The 20,044-nt window shown below is 41.0% G+C and overlaps 1 pseudogene; it reads right to left on the bottom strand.

Moving 5' to 3' along the window:
- Nucleotides 1-990: 990 nt before the first annotated feature.
- On the bottom strand, nucleotides 991-2,600 carry LOC123936544 (annotated as a pseudogene).
- Nucleotides 2,601-20,044: the final 17,444 nt, after the last annotated feature.

Genomic DNA, 20,044 nt, shown 5'->3' with positions numbered 1-20,044 from the left:
CTCAGGCTGAGGATCACAATGTGTGTTTGTGTCAAGGATGCCCTCAAGAGTGGGCGTGGCCTCATGGATCATGCAGGTTTTCTCTGCTCTGAGGGTTTTACACCCTTCCCAATAGCAAGGTTTCCTGCCACGGGAAAGGAGGAGTTCTGTTTTTTGCATTAGGTTCCTCGATATCTGAGATAAGGTCTAGGGACAGATGCCTGAAAACCAAGATTGGGTAGAGATGATGGCCTAGGGGCATGGCAAGTCCGTTCTGCTGGATATGTGGCCAGATCTCTGGGTTGATGATGGGAGGCCTTGGCTCAGTCTGTGTCAGATAGAGCAGTAGTACACAGGGCATCCTTTGGTATTGGGGTGTCATGAGGGCCGTGCTGGTTCATCCTCATTTGGGGTGTTTGGGCAACCCCATAGGGCAGTTTTTTCTTCTGCTGGGCAGGCAGAGTGCTGTATTGTGACTCCAAAATTAGTATGCAGATTGTTATTTATATTGGTAGGACTACTTGATTGCCTACTTCTAATTGTAGTAGTTCTCCAGGTTTTAGCTCTTGAGTTAGGGTTATATAGGAGTCAAAATTTAGGTCTTCATAATCTGTGTACTCATATCTTCAGTATCATTGGTGACCCATAGTTTTTGCGGTCAAGGAAGGCTTATTGATCTCATCTATTATGTATAGGATTCGTTGTGAAGATAAAGCACTTAAAATTAAAATGATAGCAGGTAGGATAGTTCCTACTGTTTCAAGTTCTTGAGCATCTATAGTGCTAGTATGTGTTAGTTTAGTAGTTAGTATTAATGAAATGATGTAGAGAACAAGAGAGCTGATTGAGAATATGATCATTAATGTATGGTCATGGAAATGTAATAATATTTCTATAATAGGGGAGGTTGCATCTTGAAGACCTATTTGGAAAGGGTATGCCATAGAGATATAAAGGACTTCCACATATAATTTGACTTTGACAAAGTAATGTAATTTTTACTAATATCTCTTTATTGAGAAAGATATAGTGGTTATGATATTTGCTTGAAACCAACTCTAGGGGGTTCTATTCCTTCCTTTCTTGTTTTGGTAGTACTTAGGTTGGCTCTTTGAATGTGTGATATGGAGGAGGGCATCCATGAAATCATTCAATGTTTGTTGAAGTAAGTTCTCCTATTATCACCTCTTGTTTGGATGCAAAGCCTTCGCAGATTATGAAGATTATTAATATTACTGTCATTAATGAGATAAATGAACCCATGGAGGACACTGTATTTCATATTGTATAAGCATCTGGATAATCGGAGCGTTGTTGAGGCATTCCTGATAGGCCTAGGAAATGTTGAGGAAAGAATGTTATATTTACTTTTACAAATATAATTGTAAAGTGGATTTTTGCTCAAATATCATTTAGTGTGTAACCTGTGAACAGTGGGAATCAATGGACAAACCTGCCGATGATTACAAACACTGCCCCCACTGAAAAAGGACATAATGGAAGTGTGCTACCATGTAGTATGTGTCATGAAGAACAATATATAATGATGAGTCTGATAATACAATATCTGTCAAACCACGCACTGTGAATAGAAAAATAAACCCTAGTGCTCATACTATAGTTGGCGATCATTTATTATTCCCTCCATGTAGAGTGGCCAGTCAGCTAAATACTTTTACTCCCATTGGAATTGCAATGATTATAGTAGCTGAGGTGAAGTATGCTCGTGTGCCGACGTCCATTCCTACGATAAACATGTGGTGGCTCATACAATAAATCCTAAGAAACTGATTGGTATCATTGCTCAGGCTATTCCTATGTAGCCGAGTGATTCTTGTTCTTTCTTTCTTTTTTTTTTTCTCCCTGAGCAATAGGTTACAACATGTGAGATAATTCCAAATCCTGGTAGAATTAGAATATCTACTTTGGGATGTCCGAAAAATCAGAATAAGTGTTGATACAGAATAGGGTCTCCTCCTCCAGCTGGGTCAAAGAAGGTAGTATTTAGATTTCAGTCTGTGAGTAGCATGGTAATACCAGCTGCTAGAACTGGTAATCATAAGAGTAGAAGTACACCTATAATCAGGACAGATCATACGAATAGAGGAGTTTGATATTGTGATATTGCAGAGAAGTTTAAGTTGATAATGATAGTAACAAAGTTAATGGTTCCTAGGATGGATGAGAAACTTGCCAGGTGTAGGGAGAAGATTATTACATCTATGAATGATCCTGCATGTGTTAAATTTCCTGCTAGAGGTGGGTACACTGTTCATCATATTCCTGCACCTGATTCTACCATGGAAGAAGTTAGAAAGAGATGAAAGGAGGGGGGCAGAAGTCAAAAGCTTATATTATTTATTCATGGAAATGCTACGTAGGGTGTGCCAATTATTAAGGGTACCAATCAGTTTCTGAATCCTCCAATCATAATTGGCATTACTATAAAGAAATTTATTACAAATGCATAGGCACTTACAATTACGTTGTAGATTTGGTCATCTCCTAGTAGTGCACTTGGTTGGCCCAATTCAGCACGGATTAATAGGCTAAGAGCAGTGCCTACCATCCTGGCCCATGCACCAAATTAAAGGTAAAGGACCTTTATGATTTGTGGAGAATAATCATCATTTACGAACATAGGTAAAAAGGCCGTTAAAGATATTAGACTGTAAATTGAAGAATGGGGGTTTGAGTCCTCTTTTTGCCAAGCTCTTTGGTGAAATATCACATTGAATTGCAAATTCAAAGAAGCAGCTTCAACCCTGCTGTGGCTTCTCCCACCTTTTATTTTTCTTCGCAGCAGGAGAAGTTGATTGAAGCCAGTTGACTAGGGTATTTAGCTGCTAACTAAAGTTTTGTGGGATGATAGCCCACCAGTCAAGAAAGGGCTTAGCTTAATTAAAGTGATTTGTGTTCAGTAGATGTGAGATATACTCTTGCATTCCTTAAGGTCAGATTCAGGACATAAGTGAATGGCACTTACTTAGGGCTTTGAAGGCCCTTGGTGTTTTTAACCTAAACTGCTAGAACAGTGTTAGTATTATTGGGGCTAATGGAAGTAATATGGTCGAAGTTACAATTAGTGGGGATAAAAGAATTACGTTTTTTTGTGTTTTCGAATTGCCATTTTATTTTTATGGTGTTTATTGAAGGGAATATAGTTAGTGCTGTTGCGTGTGTTAACTGCATATAAAAGTATAGGTTTAGTAGGGCTATAATTGCTATAAATGTTGATATAACAATTATATTGATTTTGGTGAGTTCGTGGATGATTATTCATTTAGGGATGAATCCTGAGAGGGGAGATAGGCCTCCTAGTGATAGTATGATTGTTAGGATTAGTGAGGTAATTAGTGGGAGTTTGTTTCATATATGAGATAGTGATAGTGTGGTTGTAGATGTGTGAACAGCATGAATGTTCCAAGTGTTAATGTAATGGTAGATTATGAGGTTTAATATTATTAGGTTAGGGTTATATGTTGTTACTGCACTCATTCATCCTGTGTGGGCTATTGATGAGTATGCTAGGATTTTTCATAGTTGTGTTCGATTAAGACCTCCTCAGCCTCCTGCTAGAATAGATATAATAGCTATGGCTACTAATAAGTTTGGATTTATAGATGGAGAGATTTGCTTTAGAACGGATAAGGGGGTGATTTTTTGTCAGGTTAGTAGAATTATTCCTGATGATAGTGGGATTTCTTGGGTTACTTCAGGTACTCAGAAGTGGAAAGGTGATAGTCCTAATTTTATTGCCAGAGCTACTGTTATTATGTTTGATGCGATTGGGTAAGGGGTATTTAGTATTGTTCATTGGCCTGTCAATAGTAGGTTAATAATAATCCCTAATATTACGAATACAGATGCAGTGGCTTGGGTAAGGAAATATTTTGTTGATGCTTCTATGGCTCATGGATTGATTTTTTTATTAAAATTGGGATAATAGCTAGTTATTTATTTTGAATCCAATTCATATTGTCAGTCAGTGAGAGCTTATTAGTACTATAATGTTTCCTGAAATGACAGTTGATATAATGATAGTAAGGATGGGGGGTTTAATTAGTATGGAAAGGGGATAAACCAACATTTTTGGGGTATGGGCCCAATAGCTTATTTAGCTGACCTTACTGTAGAATTTGATGTGAGTTCAGTAGCACAAAGATTTTTGAGTTCTTAGGATTAGGTTCAATTCCTATAATTCTAGAAATGAGAGGGCTCGAACCTCTATAATCAAGTAACTCTTTTGTCAGACATATTTCTTATGTGTGGGGAGGAATACTTGCTGTTATAATGGGTAAGGCTACATGTCATATGCATAGGGTTAGTGTCAGGGGAATAAAGTTTTTTTCATAATAAATATATGAATTGGGGCGCCTGGGTGGCTCAGTGGATTGAGCCGCTGCCTTCGGCTCGGGTCGTGATCTCAGGGTCCTGGGATCGAGCCCCGCGTCGGGCTCTCTGCTCCGTGGGGAGCCTGCTTCCTCCTCTCTCTCTGCCTGCCTATCTGCCTACTTGTGATCTCTCTGTCAAATAAATAAATAAAAAAAAATCTTAAAAAAAAATAAATATATGAGTTGATCATAATGGAATTGTTAATAGGATGCTTGAGAGAAATCACAAGTAGGCAGAGAGGCAGGCAGAGAGGAAGGGGGGAAGCAGGCTCCTCGCCGAGCAGAGAGCCTGATGCGGGGCTTGATCCCAGGTCTCTGAGACCATGACCCGAGCTGAAGGCAGAGGCTCAACCCCTGAGCCACCCAGGCGCCCCAGTAGACGTGTTTTTATGGTAAAATTGATGGAGTATAGTTCCGGTAAGTATGGGGTGTGGAATGCAAACAGGATAGTTGTAAGGATGTTAGTTATAATGATGTTGGCATATTCAGCTAGGAAAAATAGGATGAATGGTCCGGCTGCCTATTTGACGTTGAATCTGGAGATTAATTCTGATTCTCCTTCTGTTAGGTCAAATGGGGCGCAGTTTGTTTCTGCTGGGGTTGAGATAAATCATATTATAGATAGGGGCCATGTGGGGAGGATTAGTCATAGGTGTTCTTGTGTAGTAATAAGTGTGGATAGGGTAAAAGAGCCATTTATTAATAGTACTGATAAGAGGATAATGACTAGTGTGACTTCATAGGAAATTGTTTGGGCTACAGCTCAAAGGGCCCCAATTAGGGCATATTTTGATTTTGAGGCTCATCTGGACCATAAAATAGAGTAAACAGGTAGGCTTGATATTGCTAGTATGAATAGGATTCCTAGGTTTATATTGATGAGAGGGTAAGGTATTTGTAATGGGGTTCATATGTTTAGGGCTAGTTTTAGGGCTAGGATTGGGGCTATTACAAATATAGTGATAGATGATGGTAGGGGTTGTAAAGGTTCTTTAGTGAATAGTTTTATGGCATCTGCAATTGCTTGCAAGAGTCCATAGGATCCTACAATGTTCGGGCCTTTACGGAGTTGTATATACCCTAGGATTTTTCACTCCACTAATGTTAGAAAGGCTACAGCAAGTAGGATAGGTGCAATTAGTGAAATGATATTAATTATAAACATAATGTTAGGAAGGAGATTTGAACCTCTGAGAATAAAAGTTTAAGTTTTACGCAATTACTGGGCTCTGCCACCCTAACAGGCCCTATCTCTAGGGCTATGAAACGAAGGTGGACTATTTAGATTAAGATTATATCCTCTATTAGTCCTAAGGCATTCCAATAGAATAGGCCTTAATTCTTTTGTCCTTTCATACTGGGAGAAGTTGTTGTAATAGATAGAAACCGACCTGGATTGCTCCCGTCGGAACTCAGATCATGTAGTACTTTAATTGTTGAACAAACAAATCTTTAATAGCTGCTGCACCATTGGGATGTCCTGATCCAACATCGTGGTCATAAACCCTATTGTTGATATGGACTCTCAAATAGGATTGTGCTGTTACCCTTAGGGTACCTTGTTCCGTTGATCAAATTTCTTGGATCAATAAATGATACTATATTTTGGCTGGTTTGTCTATATTTGTATCACTCCAAGGTTATTTTATTCTCTGAGGTCACCCCAACCTAAATTGTTAATCCATTAATACTATTGTGTTATGCCTAATTGGTGATTAAATAGACTTATTATAGACTAGTTAATTGAAGCTCCATAGAGTCTACTCGTCTTATTAGTTTATTCCCGCCTCTTCACAGGAAGATCACTTTCACTGATTGGAAGTAAGAGACAGTTACACCCTCGTGTGGCCATTCATACGAGTCCTTATTTAGAGAACAAATGATTATGCTACCTTTGGTCCTGACCATGGTCAGGATACCGTGGCCATTTACCTAGTGCCACTGGGCAGGCAGTGCCTCCAATACTGGGCATGCTGGAGGTGATGTTTTTGGTAAACAGGCGGGGTTTGTGTTTGATGAGTTCCTTTTACTTCTTTTACTCTCTCCTTGTTGCATAGCTGTGTTGGGCCAACAATTGATTGGTTAAGTGTTTTATTAGTAGTTTATTTTTATCATGTTGTTAACTATCAGTGAGTATTTGTTGACTGTTATAAACTTATGCAAGGAGAAATGTTTCTTGTTACTCATACTAGCATTATTGCTTCTATTATTAAATAGATTAGCCCAGTGGTAGGTGGGAGTTGGTTTAAGATTTTTGGAATCAGAGGGTTGGGTTGTTGAGCTTGAACACATTCTTAATTGGTGCCTGCTCTTAGGCTTACTATGGTTTTATTTAACTTTACTCTCTACGTAAGGTTGGATCCTTATCCTAAAAATCTGTACCTTTTTGGATTATATTTTAAATTTACATTATGATTTTGGGATTTGTTGGGTAGATTTAAAGTTGAACAGGGATTCTATTCTGGGCAACAAGCTATCACCAGGATCATTAGGCTTTTCACCTTTACCTATAAATCTTCTCACTATTTTGCAAAATAGGTGTGTTTATCCCTGTGGTTTGTTCATAGGTAGCTCATCTGGATTTGGGGGAGTTAGCTTAAGATCTCTTCACTAAACTATTCTAGCTAGCTCATTATGCAAAAGGTATAAGGGGCGATCTTTTCTGTTTATTACTTTAAAATTTCTTTCATCATTCCCTTATGGTACTTTCTCTATAGCTCCAAGTAAAATTTCTATCTCCTATACATTAATGATGTAATTGAATGCTTTGATTAGAGGCTTATTGTAGTAGTTGAGTTAGTGGTTGGTTGGGCTAGTTTTGGTTCAATGTGGTTATGGGTGTATGAAATCTTTTGGGTGTAAGCCAGATGCTTTAATTAAGCTACACTTTGATTTATCCAAGCACATGTTCCGTTATGCTTACCTTGTTATGACTTATCTCTTCTTGAGTTGGTTTAGTCTTTATTATGTAGTGTTTGGGTGAATTGCTTGAGGAGGGTGATGGGCAGTGTGTGCATGCTTCATGGCCCTATTCAATTAAGCTCTCTATTCCTAATTTACTACTAAATCCACCTTTAGTTTTTAGTTTCCATAAAAAATTTTGTGAGCATATTCTTGATTAGAAAATTCAGCCCAGGGGTGCCTGGGTGGCTCAGCGGGTTAAAGCCTCTGCCTTCAGCTCAGGTCATGGTCCCAATGTCCTGGTATCGAGCCCCACATTGGGCTCTCTGCTCGGCAGGGAGCCTGTCTCCCCCTCTCTCTGTGCCTGCCTCTCTGCCTACTTGTGATTTCTGTCTGTCAAATAAATAAAATCTTTAAAAAAAAGAATTCAGCCCATTTCTTCCCACTTCATGGGTTACACCTTGCCCTAACTTTTTATGTGTAATTTTTTCTTCCTTTTGAGGGTTTGCTGAAGATGGTGGTATATAGATTGACTTAGCTAGAAGTGGTGAGGTTTATCGGTGTTTATCATTTATAGAACAGGCTCCTCTAGAGGGATGTCAAGCACCGCCAAGTCCTTTGAGTTTGAAGCTGTTGCTAGTAGTTCTCAGGCAGATAATTTTGTTGTACAAATTATTTATGTTTAAGGCTAAGCATAGCGGGGTATCTAATACCAGTTTGGGTTTCAGCTATCATGTGGTTGGAAATAATAAAGTCACTTTCATGGTATATTTTATGTTAATAGTAGCTTTTAATGGACTGGTTAAATTTTAACTTTAGTGTGATGTAGTACTTAACATGTTTTAGGCTGTGTGCCTATTAATTTGGGTTAATCATATGATCGTGGTGGCTGGCATAAAATTTACCAACTCTTAATGTTAGCATGACTTAGTCAAACTTTCATTCATGGCTTAATTTTTGTCACTGCTGTATCCCGTGGGGGTGTGGTTGAGCAAGTTGTTATGAGCTACTTATTTAGTGTGCTTGATACCTGCTCCTTTTAATCAGTTTAGGGATTTAGAGGCATTTTCTTTTTTTTTCCCATTTTATTTATTTTTTCAGCGTAACAGTATTCATTGTTTTTGCACAACACCCAGTGCTCCATGCAAAACGTGCCCTCCCCATTACCCACCACCTGTTCCACCAACCTCGCACCCCTGACCCTTCAAAACCCTCAGGTTGTTTTTCAGAGTCCACAGTCTCTTATGGTTCACCTCCCCTTCCAAATTTTTTTTTAATAAACATATAATGTATTTTTTCCCATTTTATTTTTTCAGCGTAACAGTATTCATTCTTTTTGCACAACACCCAGTGCTCCATGCAAAACGTGCCCTCCCCATTACCCACCACCTGTTCCCCCAACCTCCCACCCCTGACCCTTCAAAACCCTCAGGTTGTTTTTCAGAGTCCATAGTCTCTTATGGTTCGCCTCCCCTTCCAAATTTTTTTTTATAAACATATAATGTATTTTTATCCCCAGGGGTACAGGTCTGTGAATCGCCAGGTTTACACACTTCACAGCACTCACGATAGCACATACCTTCCCCAATGTCCATAGCCCCCTCCCCCTCTCCTAATCCCACCACCCCCCAGCAACCCCCAGTTTGTTTTGTGAGATTAAGAGTCATTTATGGTTTGTCTCCCTCCCAATCCCATCTTGTTTCATTTATTCTTCTCCTATCCCCCTAACCCCCCATGTTGCTTCTCCATGTCCTCATATCAGGGAGATCATATGGTAGTTGTCTTTCTCTGATTGACTTATTTCACTAAGCATGATACGCTCTAGTTCCATCCACGTCATCGCAAATGGCAAGATTTCATTTCTTTTGATGGCTGCATAGTATTTCATTGTGTATATATACCACCTCTTCTTTATCCATTCATCTGTTGATGGACATGTAGGTTCTTTCCGTAGTCTGGCTATTGTAGACATTGCTGCTATAAACATTCGGGTACACGTGCTCCTTCGGATCACTATGTTTGTATCTTTAGGGTAAATACCGAGTAGTGCAATTGCTGGGTCATAGGGTAGTTCAATTTTCAACATTTTGAGGAACCTCCATGCTGTTTTCCAGAGTGGTTGCACCAGCTTGCATTCCCACCCACAGTGGAGGAGTGTTCCCCTTTCTCCACATCCTCGCCAGCATCTGTCATTTCCTGACTTGTTAATTTTAGCCATTCTGACAGGTGTGAGGTGATATCTCATTGTGGTTTTGATTTGTATTTCCCTGATGCCAAGTGATGTAGAGCACTTTTTCATTTGTCTGTTGGCCATCTACATGTCTTCTTTGCAGAAATGTCTGTTCATGTCCTCTGCCCATTTCTTGATTGGATTGTTTGTTCTTTGGGTGTTGAGTTTGCTAAGTTCCTTATAGATTTTGGATACTAGCCCTTTATCTGATATGTCGTTTGCAAATATCTTCTCCCATTCTGTCAGTTGTCTTTTGGTTTTGTTAACTGTTTCCTTTGCTGTGCAAAAGCTTTTGATCTTGATGAAATCCCAATCGTTCATTTTTGCCCTTGCTTCCCTTGCCTTTGCCGTTGTTCCTAGGATGATGTTGCTACGGCTGAGGTCGAAGAGGTTGCTGCCTCCATTCTCCTCAAGGATTTTGATGGATTCCTTTCTCACATTGAGGTCCTTCATCAATTTGGAGTCTATTTTCGTGTGTGGTGTAAGGAAGTGGTCGAATTTCATTTTTCTACATGTGGCTGTCCAGTTTTCCCGGCACAATTTATTGAAGAGGCTGTCTTTTTTCCATTGGACATTCTTTCCTGCTTTGTCGAAGATTAGTTGACCATAGAGGTGAGGGTCGATTTCTGGGCTCTCTATTCTGTTCCACTGATCTATGTGTCTGTTTTTGTGCCAGTACCATGCTGTCTTGATGATGACAGCTTTGTAATAGAGTTTGAAGTCCGGAAGTGTGATGCCACCAACTTTGCCTTTCTTTTTCAATATTCCTTTGGCTATTCGAGGTCTTTTCTGGTTCCATATAAATTTTAGGATTATTTGTTCCATTTCTTTGAAAAAAATGGATGGTATTTTGATAGGGATTGCATTAAATGTGTAGATTGCTTTAGGTAGCATGGACATTTTCACAATATTTATTCTTCCAATCCAGGAGCATGGAACATTTTTCCATTTCTTTGTGTCTTCCTCAATTTCTTTCATGAGTACTTTATAATTTTCGGTGTATAGATTCTTAGCCTCTTTGGTTAGGTTTATTCCTAGGTATCTTATATTTTTGGGTGCAATTGTAAATGGCATTGACTCTTTAATTTCTCTTTCTTCTGTCTTGTTGTTGGTGTACAGAAATGCAACTGATTTCTGTGCATTGATTTTATATCCTGACACTTTACTGAATTCCTGGACAAGTTCTAGAAGTTTTGGAGTGGAGTCTTTTGGGTTTTCCACATATAGTATCATATCATCTGCGAAGAGGGATAGTTTGATTTCTTCTTTGCCAATTTGGATGCCTTTAATTTCTTTTTGTTGTCTGATTGCTGAGGCTAGGACTTCTAGTACTATGTTCAATAGCAGTGGTGATAATGGACATCCCTGCCGTGTTCCTGACCTTAGCGGAAAAGCTTTCAGTTTTTCTCCATTGAGAATGATATTTGCGGTGGGTTTTTCATAGATGGCTTTGATAGTATTGAGGTATGTGCCCTCTATCCCTACACTTTGAAGAGTTTTGATCAGGAAGGGATGCTGTACTTTGTCAAATGCTTTTTCAGCATCTGTTGAGAGTATCATATGGTTCTTGTTCTTTCTTTTATTAATGTGTTCTATCCCATTGATTGATTTGCGGATGTTGAACCAACACTGCAGCCCTGGTATAAATCCCACTTGATCGTGGTGAATAATCCTTTTAATGTACTGTTGAATCCTATTGGCTAGTATTTTGGCGAGAATTTTTGCGTCTGTGTTCATCAAGGATATTGGTCTGTAGTTCTCTTTTTTGGTGGGATCCTTGTCTGGTTTGGGGATCAAGGTGATGCTGGCCTCATAAAATGAGTTTGGAAGTTTTCCTTCCATTTCTATTTTTTGGAACAGTTTCAGGAGAATAGGAATTAGTTCTTCTTTAAATGTTTGGTAGAATTCCCCTGGGAAGCCGTCTGGCCCAGGGCTTTTGTTTGTTTGGAGATTTTGATGACTGTTTCAATCTCCTTACTGGTTATGGGTCTGTTCAGGTTTTCTATTTCTTCCTGGTTCACTTGTCGTAGTTTATATGTCTCTAGGAATGCATCCATTTCTTCCAGATTGTCCAATTTGTTGGCGTAGAGTTGCTCATAGTATGTTCTTATAATTGTCTGTATTTCTTTGCTGTTAGTTGTGATCTCTCCTCTTTCATTCATGATTTTATTTATTTGGGTCCTTTCTCTTTTCTTTTTGATGAGTCTGGCCAGGGGTTTATCAATCTTATTGATTCTTTCAAAGAACCAGCTCCTAGTTTCATTGATTTTTTCTATTGTTTTTTTGGTTTCTATTTCATTGATTTCTGCTCTGATCTTTATGATTTCTCTTCTCCTGCTGGGTTTAGGGTTTCTTTGTTGTTCTTTCTCCAGCTCCTTTACGTGTAGGGTTAGGTTGTGTACTTGAGACCTTTCTTGTTTCTTGAGAAAGGCTTGTACCACTATATATTTTCCTCTCAGGACTGCCTTTGCTGTGTCCCACAGATTTTGAACTGTTGTGTTTTCATTATCATTTGTTTCCATGAATTTTTTCAATTCTTCTTTAATTTCCTGGTTGACCCATTCATTCTTTAGAAGGATGCTGTTTAGTCTCCATGTATTTGGGTTCATTCCAGCTTTCCTGTTGTGATTGAGTTCTAGCTTCAGAGCATTGTGGTCTGAAAATATGCAGGGAATAATCCTAATCCTTTGATACCGGTTAAGACCTGATTTGTGACCCAGGATGTGATCTATGCTGGAGAAGGTTCCATGTGCACTAGAGAAGAATGTGTATTCTGTTGCTTTGGGATGAAATGTTCTGAATATATCTGTGATGTCCATCTGGTCCAGTGTGTCATTTAAGGCCTTTATTTCCTTGTTGATCTTTGGCTTGGATGATCTGTCCATTTCAGTGAGGGGTGTGTTAAAGTCCCCTACTATTATTGTATTATTATTGATGTGTTTATTTGATTTTGTTCTTAATTGGTTGATATAGTTGGCTGCTCCCACGTTAGGGGCATAGATATTTAAAATTGTTAGATCTTCTTGTTGGACAGACCATTTGAGTAGGATATAGTGTCCTTCCTCATCTCTTATTATAGTCTTTGGCGTAAAATCTAATTGATCTGATATAAGGATTGCCACCCCAGCTTTCTTCTGATGCCCATTAGCATGGTAAATTGTTTTCCACCCCCTCAATTTAAATCTGGAGATGTCTTCGCGTCTAAAATGGGTTTCTTGAAGGCAACATACTGATGGGTTTTGTTTTTTTATCCATTCTGATACCCTGTGTCTTTTAATTGGAGCATTTAGCCCATTAACATTCAGGGTAACTATTGAGAGATATGAATTTAGTGCCATTATTAGTCTGTAAGGAGACTGTTACTGTATATTGTCTCTGTACCTTTCTGATCTACTACTTTTAGGCTCTCTCTTTGCTTAGAGGACCCCTTTCAATATTTCCTGTAGAGCTGGATTGGTGTTTGCAAATTCTTTCAGTTTTTGTTTGTCCTGGAAGCTTTTGATCTCTCCTTCTATTTTCAATGATAGCCTAGCTGGATAGAGTATTCTTGGCTGCATGTTTTTCTCGTTTAGTGCTCTGAATATATCATGCCAGCTCTTCCTGGCCTGCCAGGTCTCTGTGGATAAGTCTGCCGCCAATCTAATATTTTTACCATTGTATGTTACAGACTTCTTTTCTCGGGCTGCTTTCAGGATTTTCTCTTTGTCACTAAGACTTGTCAATTTTACTATTAAGTGACGGGGTGTGGACCTATTCTTGTTGACTTTGAGGGGGGTTCTCTGCATCTCCTGGATTTTGATGCTTGTTCCCTTTGCCATATTAGGGAAATTCTCTCCAATGATTCTCTCCAATAGACCTTCTGCTCCCCTCTCTGTTTCTTCTTCTACTGGAATCCCAATTATTCTAATGTTGTTTCGTCTTATGGTGTCACTTATCTCTCGAATTCTCCCCTCATGGTCCAGTAGCTGTTTGTCCCTCTTTTGTTCGGCTTCTTTATTCTCTGCCATTTGGTCTTCTATATCACTAATTCTTTCTTCTGCCTCATTTATCCTAGCAGTGAGAGCCTCCATTTTTGATTGCACCTCATTAATAGCTTTTTTGATTTCAACTTGGTTAGATTTTAGTTCTTTAATTTCTCCAGAAAGGGCTTTAATATCTCCAGAGAGGGTTTCTCTGATATCTTCCATGCCTTTTTCGAGCCCGGCTAGAATGTTCAGAATCGTCATTCTGAACACTTGATCTGACATATTACCAATGTCTGTGTTGATTAGGTCCCTAGCCTTCAGTACTGTCTCTTGTTCTTTTGTTTGTGGTGATTTTTTCCGCCTTGTCATTTTGTTCAGATAAGAGGATATGAAGGAGCGAATAAACTACTAAAAGGGTGGCAAAGACCCCAGAAAAATGCGCAGTAACCAAGTCAGAAGGGACCCCTAATTGTGGGGGGGAGAAAGGGGATAAAAACAGGTTCTGAAAAAAAAGAAAAAAAAAGAAAAAAAAAAGAAAAAAATTTAAAAAATAAAACAAATAAAGAAAAAATATAAAAAAGAAAGAAAAAATATATATATTTAGATAAAGTAGTCAAAAAACGTTAAAAAAGAAAAGGGTAAAAGTTTTTAAAAAAATTTAGCAGAAGAAGAAAAAAAAAAGAAAAAAATTGAAAAAAGAGAAAAAAAAATTGAAGTAGCCGCAGGACTAAAGAATCATCAGGAGAAAGCCATGAGTTCCGTGCTTTGCTTTCTCCTCCTCTGGAATTGCGCTTCTGTCTTAGGAAATGAACCTACTTTCCTTGATAGATGAACTTCGTCCTGGCTGGATATTTTGTTGATCTTCTGGGGGAGGGGCCTGTTGTAGTGACTCTCAAGTGTCTTTGCCCGAGGCGGGATTGCACCGCCCTTACCGGCGGCCGGACTAAGTAATCGGCTCGGGTTCGCTTTTGGGAGCTTCTGTTCCCTGAACGCTTTCCGTAGAGTTCCGGAGGACGGGAATGAAAATGGCGGCCTCCTAGTCTCCGGCCCGGAGGAGCCGAGAGCCTGGGGCCCCACTCCTCAGTGCGCCCCCAGAGGACAGCACCCAATCACTCCCGTATCCCTAGCCTCTAGCCGCGCTCCGAGCTCACCCAGCCCACGACCAGTTCAAGGTAACCCCGAGCTGAGAGTTCAGTCCTCGGCTCTGTCTCTGCAGCCGGCTTCTCCATTCTAACACCTGCGAGCTCTGTGACACTCTGACACCCCCGATCCTTCTGTGACCCTGCGGGACCTGGGGCCACGCTGACCCCGCGTGGGCTTCACCCTGGTTTAGCCTCTGGAGCAATGTCCCTCAGTGGAACAGGCTTTTAAAAGTCCTGATTTTGTGCTCCGTTCCTCCACCGCTTGCCGGGAGCCGGGCCCTCCCCCCGCAGTCTATCTTCCCGTCGTTTTAGATTCACTTCTCCGCCAGTCCTACCTTTCAGAAAGTGGTTGATTTTCTGTTTCTAGAGTTGCTGTTCTTCTTCTCTTTGCTCTCCCGTTGGATTTGTAGGTGTTTGCAATGTTTAGATAAGCTATCGAACTGATCTCCTGCTACCTGATGTAGTCTCAGGCTGCTACTTCTCCGCCATCTTGACTCCTCCTCTGATTTAGAGGCATTTTTCTGGGAAGTGGAGACTTGCATGTGTAATTCTGTTAATAATCAATAGGAAGGCTAGGACCAAACCTTCACGTTTATGGAGTCTTATGACTCTTCTAAGTATTTTCAGTGCCTTTCTTTATTTAGTTAATGTATTTAGGCACAGTAATTTAATTATTAGTATTAAATGTAAGTTGCTAGTATTAAATTAGAGGTGGGGTGCTACATCTATAGATAGCTTTCTTGAGTAGATTATTCTGGATAAATTAGCGATAGAGATTAATATATGGAGTATCAGTATAAGTGGTTTCTTATATATGTTGCATGTGCTTAGTTCTGTTTTTGGAGTTTGGCAGGACAATTTTAAGTGTTTGTATACTTTTGAAGTTATGGGGAGGATAAAGGGAGTTTGACTTAGCTAGTTTCTATCTGTTGAATATGTGTACATGTGTAACTGTGTACGTGTGTATGTCCTGTAACTATTGACTGAATTGCACCTTATGGTTGTGCCATGTGGATAAATGATGATGATTAAGCCCAGCTACAAGTTATTTGAATGCGACGAGGCTTTTACAGCCATAGCGATACCAGCCTCCCCAAAATTAAAAAGTCTCAAATGCATGACACCACAGTTATGTGTGATCATAGGCTGATTAGTCATTAATCCATCGAGATGTCTCATTTGAAGGGTTAGTAGGATTGGATTGAGGACTGTCATGGCCCTGAAGTAAGAATCAGATACCAGTATAGTTTCACTGTAGAAACCCCCACATTCGATGGGCCTGGAGTGAGAAGAGGTACACATCACACAAGGATTGACGTTTTCTCAAGGCCTAGTGATCAAGATCATGATCTAGGTGAGGTGCACATATGTAAAATCAATCATAGTATGTACATGCTTATATGCATGGGGCAAACCATTAATGCACGATATACATAGGGGTGGGGAAAAATACATACTGGGGAAGCACAGTAGGCTTTTAAATATATGAATTGAAATAATGGGATGAGGAAATCGGGGAGTAGTTTAGTTAGAATGTTAGCTTTGGGTACTGATGGTGGGGCTATTACTTCTCCCTTGAGTCTCAGGGAGACGGAGTTCTCCGTATTTGGTTTACAAGACCAAAGTAATTGATATACTACAAAGACTCTTCATTTTAATAAGTTCTTCTCGATAATGCTGATAGTTGTTATTAGAATTAGGAGGATTGTGGAGTAAAAGATAAAGGCTAATTGACCAATGGTGATGAAGGGGTGTTCTACTGGTTGACCTCCAATTCATATTATAAGGAGATCAGCTACTAATAATCAAAATAGGCATTGTCTTAGTGGAAGGAATATCAGACCTCATTGTTTTGAAGTATGTAATACTGGAATAATGGCTAGGATTAGAATGGAGAAGACCAGGGCTAGTATTCCTCCTAGTTTATTCAGAATGGATTGTAGGATTGCATACGCGAATAGGAAATATCATTCAGGTTTGATATAGGGTGGTGTGTTAAGTGGGTTGGCAGGGATGTAGTTGTCAGGGTCCCCTAGTAGGTCGGGTGAGAATAGTACTAGTATTATGAGTAATAGGATTAGGAATAGGGCACCTAGGATGTCTTTAAATGTGTAGTATGGGTGGAATGGAATTTTGTCTGAATCAGATGGGATTCCAGAAGGATTGTTAGATCCTGTTTAATGAAGTAATAGTAGATGAATTGCTGCTAGTGCCGAGATGGTGAATGGCAGGATAAAGTGGAAGGCAAATAATCATGTTAAGGCGGCTTTGTCTACTGAAAAACCTTCTCAGATTCACTCTACAAGGTTGGATCCAGTGTATGGGATGGCTGATAGTTAGTTGGTAATTATGGTTGAGCCTCAAAAGGCATTTGTCCTCATGGTAAAACGTAACCTATGAATGCTGTTCCTATAACTGCAAATAGTAGGATAAGGCCGATGTTTCATGTTTTGGGGAATATATAAGATCTGTAGTAGGCCTCATCCTACATGTGGGAATAGGCAGATGAAGAATATGGAGCTCTGTTGGCATGTATATATCAGATGATTCAGCCATAATTGGCATCTCGACAGATGTGTGTAACTGATGAGAAGGCTGTGGTTGTGTCTGATGTGTAGTGTATAGCTAAGAATAAACCTGTAAGGATTTGAAGGATTAGGCAAATTCTGAGAAGGGAGCCAAAATTTCATGATGCTGAGATGTTTGATGGTGCAGTAGGTCGATAAATGAGTTGTTGATAATTTTGGCTAGTGGGTGGTTCTTTTGAATGTTAGTCATTAGTGTTCTTATAGTTGAAATACACTGATTTTTTTGTGTTACCAGTCATGGTTAGATTCCATGTAGGAATAATGATCACATACAGTGTATTCATTTTAAGTATTATTTTTGTAGTTAGTTTGAGGACAGAAGTCTGAAAACAAAAGCTCATGTAATTTTTAGGGCCTAGGGCAGGGCAACCCCAAAATGCAGAGGCTGAGGTGAGAATCCCGTCATCTGAATTAAGGGCAAGGGTCAGATGTTCACTCAGGCTCAAGAGTGTGTCCTTTATGGCTGCCTAATGCAGCAGTGGTGTCATGATGCCATGGAGGTTTTCCCAATCTGGGGTTTGTGCGCAGCTCCAAAAATCAAGGTTTCCTTCTGCAGGACAGGAGGCATCTGCTTGATGGCTCATAGGTCCCCAATATAGAAGAATCTAGAGCAGGGCTCTACGTATGGATGCCTGGAAACCCTACCATAGGAACCTATGGATATGGGACGTTCAATCTGCTGGCTCTGGTGTGAGCTACACAGGGGGCGGAGTGGAAATGGAGTCTCATACTGATGGGTCACAATGCGGCTCAGTGGACAATCAGGATTCTCCTACCCAGAGATTTCCACACCACTCCAAAGAGCAAGGTTTCCTTCTGGGACTGGAGGTTTACTGTTTTGGGCATCAGGGACCCCCTCCCCATGTTGGTATTCGAGACCAGGGCTCTGGGGACAGATGCCTGAAAACCATAGCTAGTGTTCAGATTAGGGCCTAGGGGCATGTCAGGTTCAATCTTGGTCTTGGGTGGCTATATACCTTGGTGTCTGACTGCAGGTCCATCCACAGGGTGTGTCAGACTGCTTATTTTTATCCAGGGCTGTCTATGAAACTGGGTGGCTTGGGGCCTTGCAGATTTCTCCTAATCTGGAGGGTTTTGGTAATTTTAAAGGGCACATTTTCCTTATGGAGTGAAGGCTTAAGGACTGTACTATAGTGTGGCTCCAGATGCTCCATCCTGGAGGGTGTGCAGGTCAGACCTCTGGGTACAGAAGTCTAAAAAGGCAAAATCGTGTTAGGACTGAAGGTATGGCATTCCTGATCTGCCGACCATGAGGGAGCTCCTCAGGATCTGAAATTAGGGTGATTGGGTGGTGGTAGCTCAGGCTTTTGTCTCTGGGTTTCGTGTCTAGGGTGGCCATGGAATGTAGGGGTGGCCTTATCGGGCATGGAAGTTTCTCCCTTTGGAGGGATTTTGCATGACTCCCAATAGTTTGATGTCACTGTGGGGGAAGGGAGGAGTCCTGTTTGTCTCCCGGGGATCCTCCAAAAAGAGGGATTCCAGATCATGTCTCTGTGATCAGGTGTCTGGAAAACCCTTGCTTGGGTTCATATTTGGGCCTATGGGCATGGCAAGTCCAATATGCGGGCTTTTGGTCCAGCTACTGAGGGGCCTGATTTAAGAATGTGGCTCAGGCTGAGTGTCACAACGTGTGTTTGTGCCCAAGGTGACCTCAATTGTAGGCTTGGCCTCATGGGCCCTGTAGGTTTCACCAACTCGGAGGGTTTGACACCCATCCCAACAGCAAGTTTTCCTGCCATGGGGAAGGAGTTCTGTTTTGTGCATTAGGTTCCCCCATATGCAGGGTTTTGAGATAAGGTCTGGCGACAGATGCCTGAAAACCTTAGCTAGGGTTCAGATTATAGCATACGGGCATGTCAGGTTCAATCTTCTGCCTCTGGGGCCATCTACCTGGGTGTCTGACTGGAGGAAATTGCTCAGAGTGTGTCAGAGTCCACATTTTTGTCCAGGGTCGCCTATTAAATTGGGGTGGCCTCTGGGGCCTTGCAGGTTTCTCCTAATCTGGAGTGTTTTGGAAACTATAAAGGGCACAGTTTCCATCGGGACGGCAAGCACATTCTTGTGGTGTCACTCTGGAGGCTGGAGTCTGGAGGGTGTGTGGGACAGGGCTCTGAGGACAGAAATCTAAAAACACAAACTCGGGTTAGACTTATGGCCAAGAGTTTGGCATGCGTAATCTGCAGACCCCGAGAGGAGCTCCTTGGGATCTGAAATTAGGGTGAATGTGAGGCGGTAGCTCAGGGTTTTGTCTATGGATTGTGAGTTTAAGTTGGCCGCAGTATGTGTGGGAGCCTCATGGGGCCATGGATGTTTCTCCTCCTCCAGGGATGTTGCCCAGGTCCCAGTAGTTTACTCTGATACTGGGGGAAGGGAGGAGTCATGTTTTTTGTCTCAGGGGTCCCCCAAAAAGAGGAATTCCAGAGCAGGGCTCTGGGTATTGGCACCTGAAAAACCCCACCAAGGGTTAGAATTTGTGCCTGGGGGCATGACAAGCCGGATATGCATGATCCTGGTCCAGCTACCAAGGGGCCGTATTTGAAAAGGGCTAAGGCTGAGGGTCAAAATGCACGTTTGTGCCCAGGGTGGTCCTTAAGAGTGGGCGTGGCCTCATAGGCCCTGCAGGTTTCGCCAACTCTGAGGGTTTGACACCCTTCCAAACTACAAGGTTTCCTGCCATGCAGAAGGAAGAGTTCTGTTTTGTGCACTGGGTTCCTGCATATGCAGTAATTTGAGATAAGGTCTGGGGACAGATGCCAGAAGACCAAGGTTGGGTAGAGATGCGGGCCCAGGGCCATGGCTGGATATGCAGCTAGCTCCCTGGGTG

Source organism: Meles meles, unplaced genomic scaffold, assembly GCF_922984935.1.
Source record: "Meles meles unplaced genomic scaffold, mMelMel3.1 paternal haplotype, whole genome shotgun sequence".
NCBI classification, from domain to species: Eukaryota; Metazoa; Chordata; class Mammalia; order Carnivora; family Mustelidae; genus Meles; species Meles meles.
Note: the sequence above shows the minus strand (reverse complement) of the source record. Positions and strands in the feature narration are given on the sequence as shown.